The following is a 19345-nucleotide window of genomic DNA, read 5'->3' on the forward strand; positions in this document are numbered from 1 at the left end:
CCCTCCAGCCTGCCACCCTGAAAATGCCCGGTAAACCATATTATTTGCTTCCTCGACATTGACCGATCTTCTACCCATGCTAATGTATTCGCTTCAAACCCATGAGTCATCATCTTGTGAACTAACCTTTGTGTGGAATCTTGAGGGATTTAAGTTCGAAATCCAAGTGTATGGCAACAACTGGTGTCAAAATGTGTCAAAAACGATGTCACTATCATAACCCATTAAGATTTCCTCCAATCATAGCATAAATATCTTAATGATTGTTCAGAATTCTAAACAATCGATTCCCACAGTTCCTAGCAACCGCAGAAAGGCTCATTGTACTTCTGGTCTACATGTGGCATTTATTTATTACCATTCCTCTCTGTTGAAGTGCAAATACTGTCTGTCTCTCCTATTCCAAACATCTTCCTGGAGCTAATCTTTATCAGGTTTTGCAGTCGACCATCTTCAACAGCTTTGTTTCCTCCACAAATTCGGTCAATGTTGTTGTGTCTTTGAGCTTCGGGTCATTATCAACTGCATTAAAAGAATAGGTTCAAATAAGGAGACTCTAGGACTCCACTTTAGGCCAATTCATCTCTGTATCCATGCCGTATAGGCACTATGCATCAACATGCTAGTAACCCCTTGTGAAATATATCCACCGATTCTAGCAACTGATTCCTAGATGAACTACGTACAAGGACTGAAAAAGCCAAGTGCATCGCATCCATTAAATGGATCCTACCTGGTGAAGTTGAATGGGACAGACTCCCTTTCATGAACATATATCCACTATATATTGAGATTACTTTGCATCCATCTGTTCCATGGCTTTATTTGCAGCAACGGTTGCACAGCATTACACACTCTGAGCATCAACTCAATACTTTGCACTTTCCTGGATCAAATTTGCATTTTCTTTTCTGGAACACCAACCACTCTTTAATGGTCAGGACTTTCTCTTTGATTTGTGTGCGGCACCCTGCAATGTGCTTACGTATTTGCATAAGGAAGCTCGATTAAAGTTAAGTGGCCACTTAGGTCGACGAATCAGAATTGAATTTTGGACAGCTGTTCATCAACCATGTTGATCGCAATGTGACCTGAGTCACAACGATTCTCTGGCACACTCTATAAAAAAAGTCATTTTATCCATTAAATGCATAGAGACGTTTTAAATATCTGCACGAAATTCGCCTATTCCCACTTCTCTAATATCTATAAAAGTATGTATTTCTGAGTCCCAATTATTGATCATTGAAAATGTGTCTGTCTCAATATCCCACTCCAATAACAAGGAAAAAAAAACATAATATTAATTTATTGTGCTCTCTTCGCTGACTGTTTATATATGCAAGAGGAAATGCTGGACACGTGGTCGACTGGATAACATCTCTGGATTGAGAACAAAAAAACAGGTAACCGTTTCAGGTTGATGAGCTATCAATGGAACAGCAAAGTGTTAGGGGTGTTTTATGAACGTGTTGATTGGACGTTCAGTCAACATGCGTGGACTATTCAGTGGACATATTCGTGAAAAATTCTTCTTGAACATTTAATCAGTTGAAATTTCACAATCATTTGCAAATGTTGCAGCATTTATCTCAATGGGCATTCCTTGATTTGTGAAGCATTACCATTCTGGATGACTCCGAGTCTTAATCTCATTTAAGAGCATAATTTCCAAACAATAGTTTGCCTTGGCTTAATCTTCCTACCAAATTACAGCACTTCAATCTTGGTCAGAATTAAATTACTTTGGCATTTATCCTCATGTTTTTCTGATATTCTTGTATTTGGTCACATTCATCCTTAGCATTAGCAAAACCTCAACCCTTCCTAAATTAGCGTGGTACGCAATTTTTTTTATACTATACTTCCCTTCACTGAGATCTGCTCATTCAAGTCCATGGTGGAAAATGGTGGCTAAAGTTGCTATCCCCATGGATTATTACTGCTACTTGGCACCCGTAGTAATAGTTATATTCAATTCCTGCTCTCTGTATTTCTTATCTGTTTGTTTTATTTTGGTAGTAGATGTTAGAAAACCACTGGGAATATCTGGGCTTTTTAAATAAGTTATTCATGGTGACCTGTATATGCACAAGCTGAACACGTGGTAGAAGCAGACTGGATAATATTTCTTCCAAAAATGAATCACTATTCAGAAAGGAAAAAAAAATTACTATGAGAAAGAGCATTGGAACCGGACAAATGGAATAGCACTTTCAGGAAAAGGAATAATGGGTGTACTGGCCTCCATCTATGCAGTGCAATGCTATGCTTTGTTATCCATTCAGCTACCACAAAACTGGAATAAAATGTTAGTAACTTCATCCTCAATTAAATAAACGGCAAAAAAATGATAGGGAAACGTGCACAAGTCAAAAATGCAACTGTGTAAACGTAATAAAAGGCACTGGATGCTGAAGACTTGAATGTTCTGATGAAATGGCGTCGACGTGAAACCTTGGCTTTCCATCTTTCTCCTTGTGAGTGTTATCCGTTTCTAGCTAATAACAGGTACTTTCATATGGATAAATTCCAGCTTCATTCAAACATCGCATAAGTTTTAATGTATTACATGATTTGTTGTCGTTATTTTTTTTTTTGCTGAGATTAATTGAGGTTCCCATTGGCCAACCCCTCGGTAATATCCATGTAGATTCAACAGACCGCATCTGGATTGAAGGCTATGAGGACGATAACGGGAATTTCTGGACAACAGCTCCAACATTCATCGTCCTGTTCTTCCTGAGCATCTTCGACAGCGCTGCTGTCACACTGGTAAAGGTGAGAAGATTCAATCCACTAACACTACAATCTGACAGAAGCGGTTTGAAAACGTTCTCAATATTATAACAATTAAAAACTATAATATAAATGCACCAGATCATAAATATCTGCTTCATTATTTTCTGCCTCTTTTACAGATCAAGTGATCGGTTGAATTTGGACCCTGTAGCTTTTCCTCAGCTGTTTATTCAGATCTCTGTATTCCAATATAAAATATGTTCTCTTGGTGATTCTAAAGGTGAAATGTCTTCACTTTGTGATCCCGAATCTGTAACCGAACCTGTAACAGTATTTCCGTTTTCATGCATGAAATGTGCGAGATGATAATGGTTGTAATGTAATTGTCGCATCTAATTTCCCTGGAGTTAGGATTTCAATTGTAATTAAGTAACTTTTATCATTCGTTATTCATTATTGCCCCCTTCCCTTTCCTTTGAGCCACAGTTTTCTCTTTCTGATTTATGTTCCAGTGGTACATACAATTTAGCAAATCAGAGCGCATGTGGTCTGTTCCCAACGTGGTCTCTGGCATTATATTCACTTCTGTTAACTTTAAAATAAACTTTCCTGTGAAATATTCTCTGATACTACAAATAAATCTGGAATGAAAAGTGAACTAACTGTGATTGCTGAATTCCTTTCTCCAAGGCCCATCGACACTGCTCCATTTTCCCTAATGCACATTTCTCCCTGTTTTACCACTCCTGTCTGGGGTGTGTTTGCACCCAAGGGTCCACTGGGACACCCATCCGTGTAAGGAGACCTTTACCTCTGCCTGTTTCTGGCAATTGCCCGAGGTGGAATGATTGAAAAGGGAGGTTCACCTTGGTGATTTCACTCTGGGCGGTGCAGTCACATGTCTGGCAATTCTAAACTATAGTGTTCGACTTTATCAGAGACTGATATAGGATAGTGAATTGGAGCAGAAAACTTCCTTTAAAATACCCCATCAAACACTCCCACTGTTGGTGCAATCAGGGTCAGAAAAAGGGTAAAGATCCCTCTGCATTGTCCCATTAAACACTTTGAAGTGGGGATGCCACAGGCTAGATATATAACACAGGCAGAATATGGAGCACAAACCAAAGGATGTTTCCAGTGGCTGGGGCGTATCTGGCACTGATATATTATTAAGTACAAATCCTGACAATTATTCCAGAGCTTTAGGTCTATTGGACATACGGTGAGGTGGGGGTGGGGGGGGGTGTTAAAACCGCGAAAATACTCAAAGATAGGGTCCAAAATTATGCTGCAAGTAACCATAAACATGGGGCTTGTTCACAGATCCTGGGGCCGATCGGATACTGAGACACTAGCTTCCCATATTCTCTTAAATATATAAACAGACTTAGCCCGCACCTCGCTCTGCCCCACCTCTTTCCGTTTAGCATTACACGGTCCTTATTCCGGTAAACACAGGCCGACTCTCCACTTCCACCTTTTCTGTTAAATCCATTAGCGTTGTCATTCTCCCTTCTGCATTGATAATGAACTGTATTCCTGATCAGCTCATTCCTACTGATACCATCTCCCTGAACTCGCTGAACATCTCCCCAGGGGTAAACACAGAAATAGCTGGAACTATCAGCGGGTCTGATAGAAACTGTGGAAGCAGAAACGGAGTGGTCTTCTCGAGTCGTTATGACCCTTCTTCAGATGGACTCGAAACGCCAACTCTGTTTCTCTCGCCTCAGATGCTGTCAGGCTTGCTGAGTTTTTCCAGCAATTTTTGTTTTTGTTTCAGATTTCCAGCAATCGCAATATTTTGCATTTATAACTCCAGGGATTTCGTTCTACCTGCTTCATCGTTTCATCAGAGGATCCTTCAGAGCCTCCCGATCACGGGAATATCAGCAGAAGTTTCTCTTCATATCCTACTATCTTCCAATATTTTCCTGAAACTGAGCCACTTTTCTCTAATGCCCCAGAGTTCAGGAACGAGGTTCCTTGTTGTTGAATATAGGAAGGGATCGGCAGAGAAAAATTACCTACACATCTTCAAGACTCGGAATGATATTTATGAATGAGTGGAATTAATGCTTAAACCCTTTCTATCTCCCAATCTCTCTCCCTTCCTCTCCTGCAATGCCATTCAGGACATTTGAATAAACGACAGAAAATGTTGTAAAAACTCAACGGTTCTTAAAGCATCTGTGGAAAAAACGATAGGCTTAACGTTTCGAGCCCACATGATTCTACTTCGGAGTCTTCTTATCTGAAAGAAAGTCGTATGGGCTCGAAACGTTAATGCCATCTTTCTCTCCAAAGGTGCTCTTGGAGCTGCTGTGTTTTTCCAGCATTTTCTGTTTTAGTTTTAGATTTCCAGAAACTGCAATATTTGCTTTTACCGTTCAGGACTTCCCTCCTCTGTTGGCTGCATTTTTCATAACTGCCGCCGTTGTGCATGGGATTGGGGATGGTGTATTGAGATGAATAGAAAACTGGTTGGCAGACAGGAAATAAAGAGTAGGAATAAACTGGTATTTTTCTGAATGGCAGGCTGTGACTAGTGTGGTACTGCAGTGATCGGTGCTGGGACTACAGCTAGTCACAATATATATTAATGTATTAGATGCGGGAGCTAAATGTAATATCTCCAAATTTGCAGATGACACAAAGTTGGGTGGGAGGGTGAGCTGTGAGCAGGATGCAGAGATGCTTCAGTGTGATTTGGACAAGCTGAGTGGGCAAATGCATGGCAGATGCAATATAATGTGGAAAGAACAGTAAGGCAGATTATTATCTGAATAGCTATAAATTGACAGAGGGGAATGTGCAACGCGACCTGGGTATCCTTATTGTTTCAGCAGAATGGGCATGTGAGTGAATCACTTGTAGCTACCGGAGCAGCTGAACAACTTCTTCCCAGTAAAAACAGACAATGAGAGTTTTGGCGGATCCATTCTTTCTTCTGTTGTTCGTCCAGCGCTGTAAACACCATCCCAGGCCTTCTCTGCTATGCCCCCGCCCCCGTGCACATCCCCATGGGAGATCCTGGTGTATTGGTAATGTCACGATGTGGATGAACTAAAAATGCAGGCTCCCGCTCTAGCACAAATGTTCAAACCCCATTACAGCAACTGGCTGAATTTCCGTCAGAAAATCAGGAATTGAAACCCCTTCAGGAATGGGAATGAATTTGGTCTAAATATGAAATCTCTGGTAATCTCCCAGAATTTCCCACATTCTGGCGGCTCCACGTGATTCCAGACTCACAGCAATGTGGCTGGTCCTGAAATAGTCTGGACACCGTGAGTTATATCAAACCGCTGCAGACAAGCCAAACCAGATGGAGCACTTCTCTTCAAGAAGGTCCCCACCAACACCTTCTCCAGGGAAATGAGGGATGGCAATAAACATTGGCTTTGTCTGCAATGCTCCCTTCAAATAAACAATGCAAAAAAAAAAATCCAAACCTATCGCATTGGAACAGGGGTATGCCATTCAGCCCATCGAACCTGTCCCACCTTTCATTGCGATCATGGATGATCATCTGCTTGAACATCTTTTTCCCACACTATCCCCATACCTTTTATATCTTTGGTATTTAGAAATCTGCCGTTCTCTGCTTGAAACATGCTCCATGATTGAACTTCCACAGCTCTATGGGATGCAGAAATCCAAACATTCGCAAACCTCTGAGTAAAAAGGCAATTCTTCTCATGTCAGTCCTAGTGGTTTTACCATTATTTTGAAATTATTTCCCCTGGTTCTAGATTCCCCAACCAGGGGAAACATCTGACCTGCATTTACACTTTCTTCCATTCAGGTGTTTTGTTTGTGTTAATGAGATCTTTTTGCTCATTTTTCGAAACTCTAGAGAATACAGGTCAAATGTCCCCAATCCTTCTTCACAGGACCGTCACGCCATCCCTGATGCAGGTCTGGTGAGCCTTCGATTCACTCGCTCAATGACAATTGCACCCTTCCAAAGGTAAGGGGGCCAAACCTGCATATTGTACCCCAGGGGTGGCCTAACCAAGATTATATACAAATGAAACGAGTCTTCACTACTGCTGTATTCAAATCCACTTGTGAGAAAAGCTAATTTTCTATTCGCCTTCCTAATTGCTTCATATGTATGTCAAGTATCAGAGACTTATTGATGAGGGCACCCAGGCCCCCTTGTACAGCTACATTTTCCTGGCTCTCACGTTTTATGAAATAATCTGCACATCTGTTGATCCTAACAAACTGGTTAACCTCGCATTCTTCCACGTTAAATTTCATCTTTCCTGTTCTGTCCCCCTCACTAAGTCTGTCCAAATCGCCTTGAAACCGGTTTTCAACTTCCTCACAACAAACGTTCCCACCAAGCTTTGTGTCAGCCTCGAACTTGGAAATATTACACTTGGCGCTCATATCCAAATCATTGATATGTTGTGAACAGCTGGGTCTGAGGTAGTGATTTCGTAGTACCCCACTGACCACATGCTAACAAAGTTTGAAATTTCACTGTATAGTCCCCCCCCACCCCCCCAACACCACCACCCCAAAACAAAAAAAAAACCCACTTAAGCCGCCAGCACCCCTCACCCCACACCTAACACTTTGAAATGACATGCTTCAGTTAATGCTGCAGCAGGAGGAGGCCTTTGGATCACCTAAGAGTGTCACAACACTGATGGAAGCTCTTAAAGCTTTAGTCTGTTTATCTCTACACAAAGGCAGCGAGGGCTGCTGATGATTCCCAGCATTTATGTTTTTTATTTCAGTTCCGAGAACATTGGTTCCCCCCTCTCTCTCCTCTCCTGAACATCCTGTTTCCGGCTGGGTTCAGAGTGACATTTGAATTGACGAATGTCACTGGAACATAATTTGTGCAGTGGAAATAAACCTGTATTTGAAACGAGGAGACTTCCCGCTCTGAGGTTCTGGGACTGTTCAGCTCTAAAAACACTGGAATAAAATCACAGAAATATTTTGAAAAGCTGAAATCACTGACCTTCGAACCTTTAAAAACCACCCTACCATCTGCAGGTTGGTCTGAAATGTTTTGAACAAGATTTCCCTGGGATACTGGAGACACTGCAGCATGTCCACCCCTGGACTGTAACCTGCCCGCGTGGCCTTACCCTCCAAAGCCCCTTTGCGTAATGATATGAAACTCGAGCCTGGTGGGTGGGAATTTCACACAACAGGCCCAAGGACAACAAGAGACTTGGAATAGCCTGAAAACCATCAGGACAAACAGGATTTAGGTAAATTGCTTCCCAAACGCACGATTTCTGTTACTCATTGAATCCTGGCGGTGAAAGATGAAAACCGGCCTCACCCTGTGCTCATCACCGAGGTGAAAAGATTGGGAATAAAACAGGGGCAACTCGTATTGGTAATGGAAATTCTTGTCACTGTTTAATAAATTTAACAATTCCAGAAAAGGGATATTTCACCACATTCTTCAGCTCTCTCTGAATTTAGTCTGGGTCACTGCATAAATGGCTGTGTTAATGCAACAACTCAGGAGCTGAAATTCCAGTTCCTGCGCAAACTTAGGAAGATAGCCACGAATAGTATCTAACAAATATAGCCTATTTCAAACAGAATCTATCATAAAAATTAGCCACAACAGGATAAAATTTCCCGATATAGCAAATAGTAAAATGATGGATTTCCTGCGTTTCTCCATCTCTGGGTCACTGGTATTCTCCCCACTAAAGTGAGCCCGGATTCTCCTGCGGGCTCTGCTCGACACTAACATATATCTGAAAGTTTCAGTGTTCAACATCAAAATCAAGACAAATGGCGCAAATGGTGTTAAAATATAATGAAGACATTCGATTGTTGCCCAAATTGAAGAAAATTCAACATCCGTCACTAATGTGCAAAACCAAGGAGCGTTGGAAACCAATATTGACCTTCATAAATAAAGTACCAGAAAGTGTCCTTCACACAGAATAGCAGACTCTGTTCCGAGAACCACAGCCGCCATATGCTCGGTGCAATGTTTTGTTTTCAACTTCTGAGAACAAATAGCCAGAAATCTATCAAAGGTGAGACTGTGAACCAGACAGAACAATCTGTGGTAGCATAAAGCAGGACTGCATGGATATTACAAACTTTCATCCTCCACATGAACTGAAACTGAGCCCAGTAACGAATAGCAATTTGCCTGAATATGATATCAAGGATAACGACCAGTAGTTCCGCAGTTGCCATGGACTCCAGTTCAAGGGAAACACATTTTGAGAGACTGCACCCTCCCCGAGTCAGGGTCAGAATAGTCAGTATGTTCATTGTAAGGAAGAGAAAGGCAGGAAAGTTAGTTTTTAACTTAGAGCAACTGTTACAGACAGATAGAGTGACATTTGAACAGAGTTAACCAAGGTCAGAATCTAATTACTTTACTAGTGTTTGAGCTTTACGCTGGAGGGAGTATTTCGAGTTAAACACCATCCTGTTGTAGCAGGAAACCAAATCCTGCAGCAGGTCCCACCGCCACTTCCCTACATTATTCATGGAGTTCGGAGTGAAAATCATTCACCCCATTACTAGTCCTGCTCAATATCCCATGAACATGCTGCAAACTGCATCACAACGATATGTAGGATGGGCTGTGATTTGTACTGAAGGAAAATGTTTCATTGCTATTTGACAAGACATTTGAGTGGAATATTAAGGTTGTGTAAAGGAGTAAATACAGATTTGAAATTAGAAATTGACTTTCAAATTAGGATGTCCAAATGTGCCTTCCTGATAATTATTGCCTTCGCCAAAAGACACAATGAACCCTTAGACTGTATCCCAGTAACAAACAGACTCTCGAAAAGAACTAAAGAACAGGGAGGTAAATGGATCGCTAAACTGAAGAAAATAAATTAGAGATTGAATCAGAGCTGGATATTGGCCAACAGGAAGGTACAGCGGAGAGTGACAGCACCCAAAATTCAGGCTGGCAAGCAGGAAAGAATTTACCAATGGATCGAATGTCTGTGTTTTGGACCAGGAATTAAATGGGCCAGTGGATGGGAATTGAGGTTGTTACATGAGAATGCAAGAACTAGGAGCCAGAGCAAGCCATACTTCGCTGTGGCCAAATCTAATGTTCACTAAGCCCATGGCCGTTCTTCGACTTCTACTTTCCAAAACTATCCCCATTTACCTTGATGGCCTTAGAGCACAAAGATCTATCGACCAACAGCCCTCGAGAGTTGATAATTCCAAAGGTTCTCCACTTTCTGAGTGAAGAAGATTCTCCTCATCTCAATTCCAGATGGCCGACATCTTATCTCAGAGATCGAGTTCTGGACTCCCCACCAAAGGGAAACATTCTGTCGGCATTTATCCAATGAGGACACAAATGATTTTCTATGACTCAATGAGATAATCCGGCGTCCTCTAATTTTAAGAAGATACACGTCTAATTTGATTGATTGATTCATTAAGTATATTTTTCCTTGGGCAAGGAGGCCAAAACTGTACACATTAATCCATATGTTTACTCACTAATCACATGCATAATTCTATCGACAGTTCCTTACTCGAATACAGGGAATACTGCCATTTATTATCCTATTCATTTACTATATTGCTGTATCCTAACCTCATTACAGCTTTGTTTCAAACATGGACAAAAGAGCTGAACTCCCGGGGGAAGGTGAGAGCGGCTGCCCTTGACATCAAGGCAAGATTTGGCAGAGTGTGGCATCAAGGATCCCTAGCAAACCGGGAGTCAATAGGAATCAGGGGGGAAATCTCTGCTGCTTCGAACCATACTGAGCAGAAAGGAAGATGGTTGTGTTTGCTGGTGTTCGGTCATCTCAGCTCTAGGACTTAACTGCAGGATTCCTTCAGGGTACTGTCCTCAGCCCAAACATGTTCAGCTGCTTCATCAATGACCTTCCTTCCCTCATACAATCAGAAGTGGGATGTTTGCTGATGATTTCAGAATGTTCAGCGCCATTAACGACTCCTCAGGTACTGAAGCAGCCCATGCTCAAATGCAGCAAGAGCTGGACAATTACCAGGCTTGTGCTGACATGTGGCAAGTAACTTGCGCACTGCTCAAGTGTCAGGCAATGACAATCTCCAATAAGGGAGAACCCAACCATCGCCCTTTGTCATTCAATGGCATTAACATCAATGAATCCTCCACTATCAAATCCGGGGGTTTACCATTGACCAGAAACGGAACTGAAATAGTTATATTAATACTATGGCTACAAGAGCAGGTTAGAGTTAGGAATAGTGCGATGCATATCTCACCTCCTGACTCACCAAAGCCTGTCCACCATCTGCAAGACACAAGTCAGGAGTGTGGTGGAATGCTCCTCGCTTGCTTGGATGGGTGTAGCTGCCAGAACGCTCAAGAAGCTTGACACCATTCAGGGCAATGCACCTCGCTGGATTGGCAGCACACCCAAAAATATTTACACACTCCACCACTGTTGCATAGTAGCACCAGTGGGTGCCATCTACAAGGTGCACTGCAGGAACTCACCAAGGCTCCTTCGGCTATACGTTCAAAACCACGACTACTATTATCTAGAAGGAGAAGGGCAGCAGACAGATGTGAACACCACCAAAGGGAAGTTCCCCTCCAAGTCACTCACCATCCTGACTTGGAAATATATCGCTGTTCCTTCACTGTCGCTGGGCCAAAATCTTGGAATTCCCTTCAGAACAGCCATCTGGGTGCATGTACACCCCGGAGACTGTAGCAGTTCAAGAAGGCAGCTCAGCACCACCTTCACAAGGGCAACTAGTGATGGGTAAGAAATGCTGGCTCAGCCAACGATGCCCATTTCCCATGAATGGATAATAATAAAACATATTGCATGTTAGCTTTCTCTATTTTGTGTACCTGAGCACCCACATTATGAAAATTTACAATTTCTACCAGTTTCTTGCCTGTTGAAACGCTGGATGAGGGTAGAATGAAACTCGTCTGTGTTATTATCTCAGGGAATCTGAAGGTCCTGGTGCAATATTAACACAGGGCAGAGATGCGTGTGTAAATTAATACTTGAGATAATTCATAAAATTAATGGTCCTGGCCTCCCATTTGGTGGTGATACTGGGTTGATCAGCACTGATTGTAAATATAATTAAAGCCCTATCTTTTTCCACCCGTGCAGCTCGTTTTTCTTCCCTATGTAGCGGGGTGGGGGAGATGAGGTGTGTACGAGGTGCATAGATACCGGGGTGGTTAGTAGTTGGGATGGGGATGGGTGAGTAGTTAACGTGCTTTGCAGTCGGTTGGGGGTTGAATGGACGGGCGATGGCGAGTGAGAGCTGTGCAAGTGGATCGAGAGGAAGGCAATTGAGTCAGATTAGGTATTCTGGGGTCAGTAGTTGGGGGTGCTGTGGGTTGTTGTGTATGTGCACTAAATGTGGGAGATCTGTATGGGTAGGTGTTGGGCTTTGATGGGCTGAGCTCGACAGTTATTTGCTGACACATGCTAGAAATTAACAGCAGGAAATTACTAGGGCAAGCATCTGGGTAAGTATCATACAACAGGCACAAGGGTCCAAAACTGAATTCAGTGTCGGAGTCATTGTTAGAGGGTCCTGGGAAGTACAAATCTGCCCATCAGAAGTTTAAATTTCGCGGTTAATTACCATTCATGCTCCTGGATCAACATTTTTGATGGCTCCTGATGTTTAGAGTGGCGGACATTTCAATATTCATTACTGTTGGCAAAGGGAGCTCTGGTTAATAGTGCAGTCAGTATCAAATTCACAGCAACAGCCTCCAGATACCAGCTTCAGATAGAGGGAAATTGCACAAGAGGGAAATGCAGATCAGGTCAAAGAAGGCAGGCTTAAGAGGAATAACAAAAAAACATTTTTAGAATTAACTTAAAGGATGATAAGTTTGTAGCGAGGACAACAGATTTTGGAGGAGATTCAGAACATGGAAGTCTTAATATTTCACTGTGGTCACCCATGACAAAGGCTGCAGACATGTCGAGAAAAGGAAAGAGAGGTAGCTTGACATTAGCAGAGTCACATAAGATATAATTTGTCCCTTTGCTAAGGACGGTGTAAGAGTTTTAATAAGAGAGAAAAATGGTTAGAAAGATTTAAGCATGGTGTCCCAGGGAAGTGGGGCAGAGACGTGGGGGGTAGCAGTTAGTGCAAGGAATTTGTAGAGGAAGGAGAGGTTAGAGAGCGCATGTTTGCTTACAAGGACTGAGGACTCAGGCATTGTTTATTTACAAGGGCACGGGTGGAACTATTAACTACATCAGCAAATGAGGAAGATGGTGACGAAGTTTGGTGTTCAGCAGTATGGTGAGAGTAAGGTGATGGAATCGCCAACAGCAGCCCCCTGCACCCCCCGCCTCCCCCATCCACCGCCCCCACCCCTTTTCCTCCCAGCCCCCTCTTTGCAGTGCGTTTCTCTGCGGCGGGCCCGTGAGCCATTGAAATCTACATTCACATCGGCGGGACCTGGAAATCCCGCTGCAGTGAGGGATTGGAAAATTGCGGCCTAATTACGGGTTACTGGACTGAGCAGAGCCTGAGGTGATGGCTGCATCAGGGAGAATGCTAAGGGTGAGAAAGGAACATAATGTAAAGGATATCAAAGATGGAGGTGAAGAGATGAATGAGCAGATTGGGGGCTGTAGAAATGCCTCAGTGAGGGGGAGGGTTAACATCCAGACCGCTAGAAATTTGGAACTGGGAGCAGCTGCTCCCACTGCTCCCTAGTTACCCTGATGGTGAGACAGACAATCTACCAGACAGGGAGCACGGTTACCTCAACTTATTCTATCAACTGGCAAAACCCAACAAGCTATCAGTAAATTGATTGAGGATCTTTAAGTAGTGCCATAAAATCGTATCTATTCGCCAATATCCTGATAACCAATGCTCAGTTCGGGCTATACCTGAAACTTCCCGATGGATAAACACATCATTGTCCAGATGCAGACACAATTTCAGTGGGAGCTACCAGAAATTCAAAGCCTGGTTCCCACCAAACCAATCAAACACCTGGAAGTCTCGCACCTGAACTATGATGGAACGCTCACTATTCATCGGGATGGTTAAGAAAGCAACACACAATAAGCACAAGCATCTTCCAGATTGGAATATATGTTCCATCAGTGATCGTCCATCATTAAACTCCATATTTCACCGACTCCTCCTCTGTGGATGCACGAAGAATGTCTACAGAATCAACTGCAAAAAACACCGAGGCTACTTCGACAGTATGCTCTGGCACAGCAACATGCAGAAGGGGTGCAATGCCGCGAGGTTCACCAGCACTAACGCACCATCCTGAATTGGACCAGCAACCCCTCCCTTCATCAGTGTTCCGGAATTCCTTTACACCAAGTGGGAGCACCGTCAGTAGAGGGAGTAGTTCAGCTCAGCAAGAAGACCCATCACCAGCTTCTCAGCTCACCTCCGGATGGGAAATAAATGGAATTTTGTCACAAGCACCCATTTACTAAGGACACATTTAGAATAATAAAATCGGTGGGAGGGGCAATAATGATCTGCAGTTCTGAATAAAAAACGCAGAGAGAAGGGGAGGAAATGAGGTCTGTGGACAGAAATGGGAACAGAGCCAATGGTTGGCGAGGGGAGCAAGTATTGTTGAACAATTATTACATTTTAAATCCTCTCCTGAATATCTAGATTTGGTGACTGTAAGGCCAAACGGGAGATGGTGGAATGGAATTTGCCTGGAGCTGAATCATTATTGGATCTTTGCCTTCATTCCTGTCTGCTCTGATTTCAACTGATCAGTGCAAATTAGGATCCCCATCAAACCGCAAAACTAATACCTGCAAAGCATATTTATGTTCCGATACTGGGGTTCAGTTCAAACAGTAGACTGCAGCTATTCAATAGCTATAATCCGTCACTAGTCTTTATTGTATAAAATATTCAACCAGCCAAATTCTGAAGAAAAAAATCACTTGAAGCAAGTCGTGAGATGTACAAACAGTTCATTGAACTGTGAACAGGGAATCAGCAACTGATGAAATGCTACTTGACAGAAACACAGGGCAATACACGTCACAGGACACAGAAATTACAGAGAGTAAACTTTATTACCTCACATAAAGCACAAGGGCAACAAGTACAGTGAAAGTTGTTTTATAAAATTAATTTATAAACTAATCACTCACTAGGAACACCAACAACAGTGAGGAGCGGATAGTAAGTCCCTTGTAAATCATAAATTACCCACAGAATCCGAAGTTTCGTTGGAATATTCCAAAACATGATCTAATTTTCTGTGAGATCTAATGATCGCTGTTTATACTGGGGACCCCTATACGCTGTCAAACACTGATATACACAGTGAAAACATCGCCGAGATATAGGCAGAGGAGAGTCTCCTGTGATTTAACTAAACAATACACTGACTGACATTAATTACAGTCACTTAACAAACAAGATACCTTAACCCTTCCATTCCATCACTTTGTATGGAAAGAATACTGTAAAAACAACGTTGCATGCCGGTCAAGATAATTCATCCAAAGCAAACACTTTACATCAACCACTGTTGTGAAAAAAAGATTATGGAATCCTGCAGGCTTGCAGCACAGATGAAAAATAAATAGGTTCAGATCCAGAGTTCTGCATATTTCGGAGATAATTTCCTGCCCAACAATTTCACGTTTTCAATTCATTTCTCAGGGAATGAACATAACACAAGTCCCTGGGGATGGTCAGAAGCAGTAACAGTCCTATAGGATTTATGGTTGATGGTCATCTCGTGATCAGAAAGGAAAATAATGGGTTAATAATTTGAAACTTATGTCTGGTCTAGCAGTAAACGTTTGACAGATGCCACGGAGTGACAACTACTATGGAAATGATAACAGAGTTCAACTTTAAAACTGACTTTGTAAATGATACCCCAGTGCAACAATAACCCAGTAGTTGAAATCCATGGAATTTTGTGTCCATGTAAAAGATATACAATCTAAAATGACCTTGCACCTGACACCACGGACTTACAGTGACCACTTACCTAATACGTGCTCACAGAGTGCTCGTTTAAATGATACAAATGTTCAGCAGTGGGCGTTCCACAGATAGTGTCGTCAAACGGTTACCATGGGATTGAAACCTACTGTTCCACTGGTCTTGTATCCGACACTCCGCTCTAACAGTGACCTTGCAACTAATGGCCCGATCCACAATTGGCCCAGCAGTCCTTCCTAACAGTCACCTTCTAATTGATAATCCAGTCTAACAGTGACTTTGCACTGGATCTCCCAATTTAACAATAATCTTGTACTTGAGACTCTGGTCTAACAGTGACCTTGTAACTGATATGCCTGTTTATTAGTGACTTTTTAGCCGATACTACGGTCTACAATTGACCTTTTGTTACTTGTGGTTAGTATCATTGTTCGGTTGTTTTTTTCAATCTAATCTTTAGTTTTAGAAATTAAAGATTTAACTGTAGACAGTGGGGATATCTGGTGACGAAACTGGTAAAAGCAGCCCTGAATTTAATGCAATGCAAGCAACTTCGGAGCTTATTTTGCTTAAAAGTTTGGTGCCATGTTGACAGAAGAGTTAACAGCTAGGAAGCTAAGGGGCCTTAATTAGCACCTGCTAATTAGGACGTCTGCAGTTAGTCCAGTAAATTATAAGATGTTTATGCGGTTTTGCAGAATTAAGGAAAGTTTTGGAATTAACAGGTAATTAATTTGCAATTCTACGCGGCAACAGGTCACGTGTTTCACGCTGATGTGACGGTAGGTGGAGCTCAGTTGAGAGTTTAGAACAAGATGGAGTGAAGAAAACATATTTGTCATCAAAATTCAGTTCAAATCCCGGGCGTTTGCTTAAAGAAATAAATCTTTTGTCAACTTTAGAGCTTTCACAACAGTGAGTTGAATGTCTGGTATGACCAAGCTTAGGGGACAGAGAGAGAAAAAGTTATATATACAACCTCTATAGTCAGAGAAGATTAGAACAAGGAGAGGCCTGGCCCGAGGTGGCTACATTGACATCACCAGAGACAGCGCTGCTGAAAGGAGAGTTTGCAACTTTAGAACGTTTGGAGGGTATTTGAAGGGACACCCCCTGCTGGAATCAAATGGAAAGCCAATGCATCTCAGCCTGTACATGAATCGTTGACACATTTCCCAGACAAAGAGGTTAATTTTTCAAGTTTTGGTATGTACCTGCGTTGAGTGTTTCGGGGTGTAGGTATAATGGGTGTAGATGGAAGGGTTAATTTAAACTCTAAGCAAATGCGATCATTGTATTTTTATTATCTTCTACACTCTTTAAGAGAGACCACAGTTATTAATGTTCCCGTTCTTTCGGCTTTGTATTATAAAATTCTTCTCTTAAAACACGGACTTCGTGGCTTCATACTCTGTTTCTGAGTTCGATAAAAAAAAAATGAAAACTTTACTGATTTCTCTCGAGATCTGAACAACTTTTAATTAATATTCATATTTAACACTAAACTTGTACCTGACACAATGGCCTAAAAGTGACCATATATGTGGTAGACCTGCGAACGTATTACTGATACCCTTCTATAACAATGACAGTGTACCTGGAACTCCAGTCTGTCAGCGACCATGTAACTGATACCCTTGTCTAACACTGACATTGTACCTGCAACTCCAATCTATCAGTGAACTTGTAACTGATGTCCTTGTATAACATTGACATTGTACCTGAAATTCCAGTCCATCAGTGATCTTGTAACTGAGGTCCTTGTATAACAATGACATTGTACCTGAAACTCCAGTCTATCAATGAACCTGTAACTGATGTCCTTTCATAACACTGACATTGTACCTAAAACTCCAGCCCATCAGTGAACTTGTAACAGATGTCCTTGTATAACAATGACATTTTACCTGAAACTCCGGTCTGTCATTGAACTTGCAACTGATGTCCTTTTATAACACTGGCATTGTACATGAAACTCCAGTCTATCAGTGAACATTTAACTGATGTCCTTGTATAACATTGACATTGTCCCTGAAACTCCAGTGAATCATGAACTTGTAGCTGTTGTCCTTGTAAAACACTGAGATTGTGCCTGAAACTCCAGTCTATCAGTGAAATTGTAACTGATGTCGTTGTATAACACTGACATTGTGCCTAAAAATCCAGTGAATCATGAACTTGTAACTGATGTCCTTGTAAAACATTGACATTGTGCCTGAAACTCCAGTCTATCAGTGAACTTGTAATGGATGTCCTGGTAAAACACTGACATTGTGCCTGAAACTCCAGTGAATCAGTCAACTTTTAACGGATGCCCTTTTAAAACACTGACATTGAGCCTGAAACTCCAGTCTATCAGTGAACTTGTAACGGATGTCCTTGTATAACACTCACATTGTGCCTGAAACTCCAGTGAATTAATGAACTTGTAACGGATGTCCTTGTATAACATTGACATTGTGCCTGAAACTACAGTCTATCAGTGAACTTGTAACTAATATATTTGTCTAACACTGACGTTCTACCTGAAACTGCAGCCTGTCAGTGAATTTGTAACTGGTACCCGTGTCTAACACTGGGGAGTGAATCTGAAATTCCAGCCTATTAGTGAACTTGTAACTGATTTTGTGGTCTATCCACCGAACTTGTAACTGATACCCCAGTCTAGCTGTGACGTTTTCAATGATATCCCAAACTAACATTGACCAAGTACTGATATCTGGATCCAATTGTGAGCTTGTAAGAGATATTCCGATTCAACATCAATCTTCTAAATGATAGTTCTGTCAAACATTGAAGCCGTAGGTGATGTATGATTTAATAAGACCTCATAATCTCTACCCTTATCTTGTAACCAATAACACATTCTCAAATTGATTGTGTAATTGACACCCGGTCTAATATTGAGCTTGCCTCAGCCAGGTTGTGTAACACTGACTTTATACCTGGAATGCGCTCCAACACTCATTTTGTTGGAGTTGAATTCTCAGTTTAACCCATAATCAATAAGGGAAAGGAATGTTGGTGCTCATTGCAAGGGGAGTCGAAGATAAAGGGAAGGAAGCATTGCTGCAGCGAGACACAGCCTGAGGTGCCATCTGGAGTACTGTGTACATTTCTGGTCTCCTTATTGAAGAAATGACAGCATTACAATCGAAGCAGCTCAGCGAAGGTTCACTCGTCTCATTCCTGAGATAAAAATGTTATCGTAAGAGGAAATGTTGAGCAGGCTGGGCCTAAACACATTGCAGTTTTGAAGAATGAGATTTTATATATATCTATTTCACAGGACGTGGACGTTGCTGGCTAGGCCATCATTTTTCATGCCGTTCCCTAATTGCCCTTGAGAGGGCGATGTTGAGGCACCTCCTTGAACCTCTGCAATCCATATGGTATATGTACCCAGGCAGTGCTCTCAGGGAGGGTGTTCCAGGGTTTTGATCCAATGACCGTGAAGGAACAGTGATATAGCTAGGATGGTGTGTGGCTCGAAGGGTAACTTGTATCTACTGCCTTTGTCCTTCCAGTTTGTAGAGGCCGCCGGTTTTGAACTTGCTGTCGAATGAGCCTTGGGGATTTGTTGCATTTTATCTTGTAGATATAAACATACATACAAAGACACGAATTATAAGTAGGAGAAGGCCAGTCGGCTCTTTGATCCCGC

Source organism: Carcharodon carcharias, chromosome 21 (assembly GCF_017639515.1).
Source record: "Carcharodon carcharias isolate sCarCar2 chromosome 21, sCarCar2.pri, whole genome shotgun sequence".
In the NCBI taxonomy this organism is placed as follows: Eukaryota; Metazoa; Chordata; class Chondrichthyes; order Lamniformes; family Lamnidae; genus Carcharodon; species Carcharodon carcharias.